The sequence below is a fragment of the Amphiura filiformis genome, chromosome 11, assembly GCF_039555335.1.
Source record: "Amphiura filiformis chromosome 11, Afil_fr2py, whole genome shotgun sequence".
In the NCBI taxonomy this organism is placed as follows: domain Eukaryota; kingdom Metazoa; phylum Echinodermata; class Ophiuroidea; order Amphilepidida; family Amphiuridae; genus Amphiura; species Amphiura filiformis.
In genome coordinates, this window is record NC_092638.1 from 26,438,419 (window position 1) to 26,447,103 (window position 8,685).

Here is an 8,685-nt window from a genome sequence, read left to right on the forward strand (position 1 = left end):
TTCTGTTTTGACCACTCATGTGTGAATTTCAGAGTCGGGTGCATAGAGTTGATACGACTTATGAAATTAGCTAACTCGTTTTCATCTCCCAAACCAAAACATAAGAATATCATCACGATAACGGAACCATTTGAAGATTTTATCGCTAAGGAAATGAATTTCTTTTCCAACGAATGGAACATTATGTCACATAGTTCTGGGGAGCATTTTTGTCCCATAGCTACACCTGTCGTTTGCAAATAGTATTTTTCATTAAATGAAAAACAGTTTCTATGCAAAATCAGTTTTAATAATGCTTCCATATGACGGATATGTGGCATTCTAGGAAAGTACATTCCTGGATTAACTTCTGAAAAAGTCTTTAAAACTTCTTTTTCAACTTCATTTTGAAGAACATTAGTGAACATTCCAATGCAATCTATTGTAACCAAAAGACATTGGGCTGGAAGTTTTAATTGCTCAATTTTTCTTATCGCATCTTTTGTGTCTCTCAAGTATGTGTTTTGTTTTTGAACGAGAGGACTGCAAAAAGTCGATAAATTCACCAATTTTTCACATGGTCCACTAACATTACTGACTATAGGTCTTTCAGTAAAGACCCGGCCAGTAGGGGTGGTTTTGTGAACTTTTGGCAAAAAGTAGCAAGTTGGTGTTCGAATTTTATGTTCTATCGGATACAGATAGTCGTGTGTATTTTTATCAATACTTTGATCCCATAACATGAGGTTAAGCTGTTTTTGAACCAATTTTACCGTATCAAATGTCATGTCTGCATCGATTACAGTGTATTGATTACCTTCCAGCATGATTTCGCCTTCATGTATGTAATCATTTTTATTGATTACGACCACGCCACGAGATTTATCCGGTTTTTGGAAAACCAAATGTTTCTTTTCCCTTAATGATTTGAGAGCTTGACGTTCGGGTTTTGTCAAGTTATCGTTTATGTTATTATTCTTAATTTTGTTTAAAGAGTGATAGAGTTACGCAATCTGCTGTTTAGTTATCAATTAGAACTTTGCAGAGAATTATGACAAGATAGCTTTTCACTGTACCTGATTGAAATACCAAAAAGTATGTCAATATTTTGGTGCACTCTTAGTTATAATTTTTGCTTTTTGCAAAACATGCACATGGAGGCCGGATTATGTGGTTTTATATTAAAATTCCACTCAGCCAAAATTATTCCTAAAATATATAGGAATATCGAATAGACACGAGAGGTTCTTTAAATATTTTAAGAAACTCGTTGGAAGTTATTGTAGGACGCGTTTCGATTAACTGTGATCAAATTAATTTGATCTATTTTGGTTAATCTCATCAGCTACATTTTGCTGTGTTTGATCTTAGGATAGATGCCCATTTTAGGCTGTTTTGTCGCACATATATACCAAATGACCGTCTAGCTTTTTGATATTCAAATTGGTAGATGTGCGGATCAAACACAAAAGCGTGTTATATTTTAATCTTCACTACTTATATGGATGTATCTGGTCTTGATAAGACTAAGAAAACAAACCGATATAATGAACAAGTTTGAAAATACAACATACTTTGGTTTTGTTTGGTTGAAACTATGATTATGAACCCGTTTTAGGCATGTTTTTATAAAGTTCTATACATAGGCCTACAGTGCAGCGTTATAGATGTGCATATAAAAGAGCCTTATTATGTTTAAAGAGTGATAGAGTTACGCAATCTGCTGTTTAGTTATCAATTAGAACTTTGCAGAGAATCATGACAAGATAGCTTTTAACTGTACCTGATTGAAATACCAAAAAGTATGTCAATATTTTGGTGCACTCTTAGCTATAATTTTTGCTTTTTGCAAAACATGCACATGGAGGCCGGATTATGTGGTTTTATATTAAAATTCCACTCAGCCAAAATTATTCCTAAAATATATAGGAATATCGAATAGACACGAGAGGTTCTTTAAAAACGGGATGTACCAGAATGTACTGGGATGTACTAGGATGTACTGGGATGTACCAGAATGTACTGGGATGTACTACAATGTACTGGGATATACTAGAATGTACTGGGATGTACTAGAATGTACTGTGATGTACTAGAATGTACTGGGATGTACTAGAATGTACTGGGATGTATTAAAATATACTGGGATGTACTGACATGTACTATAATGTACTGGGATGTACTGAGATGTACTGTGATGTACTATAATGTACTGGTATGTACTATAATGATAGAATGTAGTGGGATGAACTAGAATGTACTGAGATGTACTAGAATGTACTGGGATGTACTAGGATGTACTAGAATGTACCGAGATGTACTAGAATGTACTGGGATGTACTGCGATGTACTAGAATGTACTAAGATGTACTAGAATGTACTGAGATGTACTAGAATGTACTGGGATGTACTAAAATGTACTGGGATGTACTAGAATGTACTGGGATGTACTAGAACGTACTGGGATGTACTAGAATGTACTGGGATATACTAGAATGTACTGAGATGTACTATAATGTACTCGGATGTAATAGGATGTAATGGGATGTACTAGAATGTACTAGATATGTACTAGAATGTACTGGGATGTACTATAATGTACTAAGATGTACTAGAATGTACTGAGATGTACTAAAATGTACTGGGATGTACTAGAATGTACTGGGATGTACTAGAACGTACTAGAATGTACTGGGATGTACTAAAATGTACTGGGATGTACTTGGATGTACTGGGTTGTACTAGGATGTACTGGGATGTACCATAATGTACTGGGATGTACTATGATGTACTAGGCTGTACTGGGATGTACCAGAATGTACTGGGATGTACTAGAATGTACTGAGATGTACTAGAATGCACTGGGATGTACTAAAATGTACTGGGATGTACTAGAATGTACTGGGATGAACTAAAATGTACTGGGATGTACTAGAATGTACTGGGATGTACTAGAATGTACTTGGATGTACTAGGTTGTACTAGGATGTACTGGGATATGAATTGGGATGTACTAGAACGTACTGGGATGTACTAGAACGTACTGGGATGTAATAGAATGTACTAGAATGTACTGGGATGTACTAGAATGTACTGGGATGTACTAGAACGTACTGGGATGTACTAGTACGTACTGGGATGTACTAGAATGTACTGGGATGTACTGTAATGTACTAGAATGTACTAGAATGTACTGGGATGTACTAGAACGTACTGGGATGTACTAGTACGTACTGGGATATACTAGGGATGTACTAGAATGTACTGGGATGTACTAGAACGTACTGGGATGTACTAGTACGTACTGGGATGTACTAGAATGTACTGGGATGTACTGTAATGTACTAGAATGTACTAGAATGTACTGGGATGTACTAGAACGTACTGGGATGTACTAGTACGTACTGGGATATACTAGAATGTACTGGGATGTACAATAATGTACTAGAATGTACTGGGATGTACTAGAATGTACTGGGATGTACTAGAACGTACTGGGATGTACTAGAATGTACTAGAATGTACTGGGATGTACTAGAATGTACTGGGATGTACTACAACGTACTGTGATGTACTAGTACGTACTGGGATGTACTGGAATGTACTGGGATGTACTATAATGTACTAGAATGTACTGGGATGTACTAGAACGTACTGGGATGTACTATTACGTACTGGGATGTACTAGAATGTACTGGGATGTACGATAATGTACTAGAATGTACTGGGATGTACTAGAATGTACTGGGATATACTAGAATGTACTGGGATGTACTATAATGTACTAGAATGTACTAGAATTTACTAGAATGTACTGGGATGTACTAGAATATACTGGGATGTACTAGAATGTACTAGAATGTACTAGAATGTACTAGAATGTACTAGAATGTACTGGGATGTACTCGAATGTACTGGGATATACTAGAATGTACTGGGATGTACTAGAATGTACTAGAATGTACTAGAATTTACTAGAATGTACTGGGATGTACTAGAATGTACTGGGATATACTAGAATGTACTGGGATGTACTATAATGTACTAGAATGTACTAGAATTTACTAGAATGTACTGGGATGTACTAGAATATACTGGGATGTACTCTAATGTACTAGAATGTACTAGAATTTACTAGAATGTACTGGGATGTACTAGAATGTACTGGGATATACTAGAATGTACTGGGATATACTAGAATGTACTGGGATGTACTAGAATGTACTAGAATGTACTAGAATTTACTAGAATGTACTGGGATGTACTAGAATATACTGGGATGTACTAGAATGTACTAGAATGTACTAGAATGTACTAGAATGTACTAGAATGTACTGGGATGTACTCAAATGTACTGGGATATACTAGAATGTACTGGGATGTACTAGAATGTACTGCGATGTACTAGAATGTACTGGGATATACTAGAATGTACTGGTATTTACTATAATGTACTAGAATGTACTAGAATTTACTAGAATGTACTGGGATGTACTAGAATATACTGGGATGTACTAGAATGTACTAGAATGTACTAGAATGTACTAGAATGTACTGGGATGTACTCGAATGTACTGGGATATACTAGAATGTACTAGGATGTACTAGAATGTACTAGAATGTACTAGAATTTACTAGAATGTACTGGGATGTACTAGAATGTACTGGGATATACTAGAATGTACTGGGATGTACTATAATGTACTAGAATGTACTAGAACATACTAGAATGTACTGGGATGTACTAAAATATACTGGGATGTACTCTAATGTACTAGAATGTACTAGAATTTACTAGAATGTACTGGGATGTACTAGAATGTACTGGGATATACTAGAATGTACTGGGATATACTAGAATGTACTGGGATGTACTAGAATGTACTAGAATGTACTAGAATTTACTAGAATGTACTGGGATGTACTAGAATATACTGGGATGTACTAGAATGTACTAGAATGTACTAGAATGTACTAGAATGTACTATGTACTATGTACTGGGATATACTAGAATGTACTGGGATGTACTAGAATGTACTAGGATGTACTAGAATGTACTGGGATGTACTAGAATATACTGGGATGTACTCTAATGTACTAGAATGTACTGCGATGTACTAGAATGTACTGGGATATACTAGAATTGTACTGGGATGTACTATAATGTACTAGAATGTACTAGAATTTACTGGGATGTACTAGAATATAGAACTGTGTACTAGAATGTACTAGAATGTACTAGAATGTACTGGGATGTACTCGAATGTACTGGGATATACTAGAATGTACTGGGATGTACTAGAATGTACTAGAATGTACTAGAATTTACTAGAATGTACTGGGATGTACTAGAATGTACTGGGATATACTAGAATGTACTGGGATGTACTATAATGTACTAGAATGTACTAGAATTTACTAGAATGTACTGGGATGTACTAGAATATACTGGGATGTACTCTAATGTACTAGAATGTACTAGAATGTACTGGGATATACTAGAATGTACTGGGATATACTAGAATGTACTGGGATGTACTAGAATGTACTAGAATGTACTAGAATTTACTAGAATGTACTGGGATGTACTAGAATATACTGGGATGTACTAGAATGTACTAGAATGTACTAGAATGTACTAGAATGTACTGGGATGTACTAGAATGTACTGGGATGTACATGAATGTACTGGGATATACTAGAATGTACTGGGATGTACTCGAATGTACTGGGATATACTAGAATGTACTGGGATGTACTAGAATGTACTAGGATGTACTAGAATGTACTGGGATGTACTAGAATATACTGGGATGTACTCTAATGTACTCTAATGTACTAGAATGTACTGCGATGTACTAGAATGTACTGGGATATACTAGAATGTACTGGGATGTACTATAATATACTAGAATGTACTAGAATTTACTGGGATGTACTAGAATATACTGGGATGTACTAGAATGTACTAGAATGTACTAGAATGTACTAGAATGTACTGGGATGTACTAGAATGTACTGGGATATACTAGAATGTACTGGGATGTACTAGAATGTACTAGAATGTACTAGAATTTACTAGAATGTACTGGGATGTACTAGAATGTACTGGGATATACTAGAATGTACTGGGATGTACTATAATGTACTAGAATGTACTAGAATTTACTAGAATGTACTGGGATGTACTAGAATATACTGGGATGTACTCTAATGTACTAGAATGTACTAGAATGTACTGGGATATACTAGAATGTACTGGGATATACTAGAATGTACTGGGATGTACTAGAATGTACTAGAATGTACTAGAATTTACTAGAATGTACTGGGATGTACTAGAATATACTGGGATGTACTAGAATGTACTAGAATGTACTAGAATGTACTGGGATGTACTCGAATGTACTGGGATATACTAGAATGTACTGGGATGTACTAGAATGTACTAGAATTTACTAGAATGTACTGGGATGTACTACTGGGAGAATGTACTGGGATGTACTATAATGTACTATAATGTACTAGAATTTACTAGAATGTACTGGGATGTACTAGAATATACTGGGATGTACTAGAATGTACTAGAATTTACTAGAATGTACTGGGATGTACTAGAATATACTGGGATTACTAGAATGTACTGGGATGTACTAGAATATACTGGGATGTACTAGAATGTACTAGAATGTACTAGAATGTACTAGAATGTACTGGGATGTACTCGAATGTACTGGGATATACTAGAATGTACTGGGATGTACTAGAATGTACTAGAATGTACTAGAATTTACTAGAATGTACTGGGATGTACTAGAATGTACTGGGATATACTAGAATGTACTGGGATGTACTATAATGTACTAGAATGTACTAGAATTTACTAGAATGTACTGGGATGTACTAGAATATACTGGGATGTACTAGAATGTACTAGAATGTACTAGAATGTACTAGAATGTACTGGGATGTACTCGAATGTACTGGGATATACTAGAATGTACTGGGATGTACTAGAATGTACTAGAATGTACTAGAATTTATTAGAATGTACTGGGATGTACTAGAATGTACTGGGATATACTAGAATGTACTGGGATGTACTATAATGTACTAGAATGTACTAGAATTTACTAGAATGTACTGGGATGTACTAGAATATACTGGGATGTACTCTAATGTACTCTAATGTACTAGAATTTACTAGAATGTACTGGGATGTACTAGAATGTACTGGGATATACTAGAATGTACTGGGATATACTAGAATGTACTGGGATGTACTAGAATGTACTAGAATGTACTAGAATTTACTAAAATGTACTGGGATGTACTAGAATATACTGGGATGTACTAGAATGTACTAGAATGTACTAGAATGTACTAGAATGTACTAGAATGTACTAGAATGTACTGGGATGTACTCAAATGTACTGGGATATACTAGAATGTACTGGGATGTACTAGAATGTACTGCGATGTACTAGAATGTACTGGGATATACTAGAATGTACTGGGATGTACTATAATGTACTAGAATGTACTAGAATTTACTAGAATGTACTGGGATATACTAGAATATACTGGGATGTACTAGAATGTACTAGAATGTACTAGAATGTACTGGGATGTACTCGAATGTACTGGGATATACTAGAATGTACTGGGATGTACTAGAATGTACTAGAATGTACTAGAATTTACTAGAATGTACTGGGATGTACTAGAATATACTGGGATGTACTAGAATGTACTAGAATGTACTAGAATGTACTAGAATGTACTAGAATGTACTGGGATGTACTCGAATGTACTGGGATATACTAGAATGTACTGGGATGTACTAGAATGTACTAGGATGTACTAGAATGTACTGGGATGTACTAGAATATACTGGGATGTACTCTAATGTACTAGAATGTACTAGAATGTACTGCGATGTACTAGAATGTACTGGGATATACTAGAATGTACTGGGATGTACTATAATGTACTAGAATGTACTAGAATTTACTGGGATGTACTAGAATGTACTAGGGATGTACTAGAATGTACTAGAATGTACTAGAATGTACTAGAATGTACTGGGATGTACTCGAATGTACTGGGATATACTAGAATGTACTGGGATGTACTAGAATGTACTAGAATGTACTAGAATTTACTAGAATGTACTGGGATGTACTAGAATGTACTGGGATATACTAGAATGTACTGGGATGTACTATAATGTACTAGAATGTACTAGAATTTACTAGAATGTACTGGGATGTACTAGAATATACTGGGATGTACTCTAATGTACTAGAATGTACTAGAATGTACTGGGATATACTAGAATGTACTGGGATATACTAGAATGTACTGGGATGTACTAGAATGTACTAGAATGTACTAGAATTTACTAGAATGTACTGGGATGTACTAGAATATACTGGGATGTACTAGAATGTACTAGAATGTACTAGAATGTACTAGAATGTACTGGGATGTACTCGAATGTACTGGGATATACTAGAATGTACTGGGATGTACTAGAATGTACTAGAATTTACTAGAATGTACTGGGATGTAGTAGAATGTACTGGGATATACTAGAATGTACTGGGATGTACTATAATGTACTAGAATGTACTAGAATTTACTAGAATGTACTGGGATGTACTAGAATATACTGGGATGTACTAGAATGTACTAGAATTTAC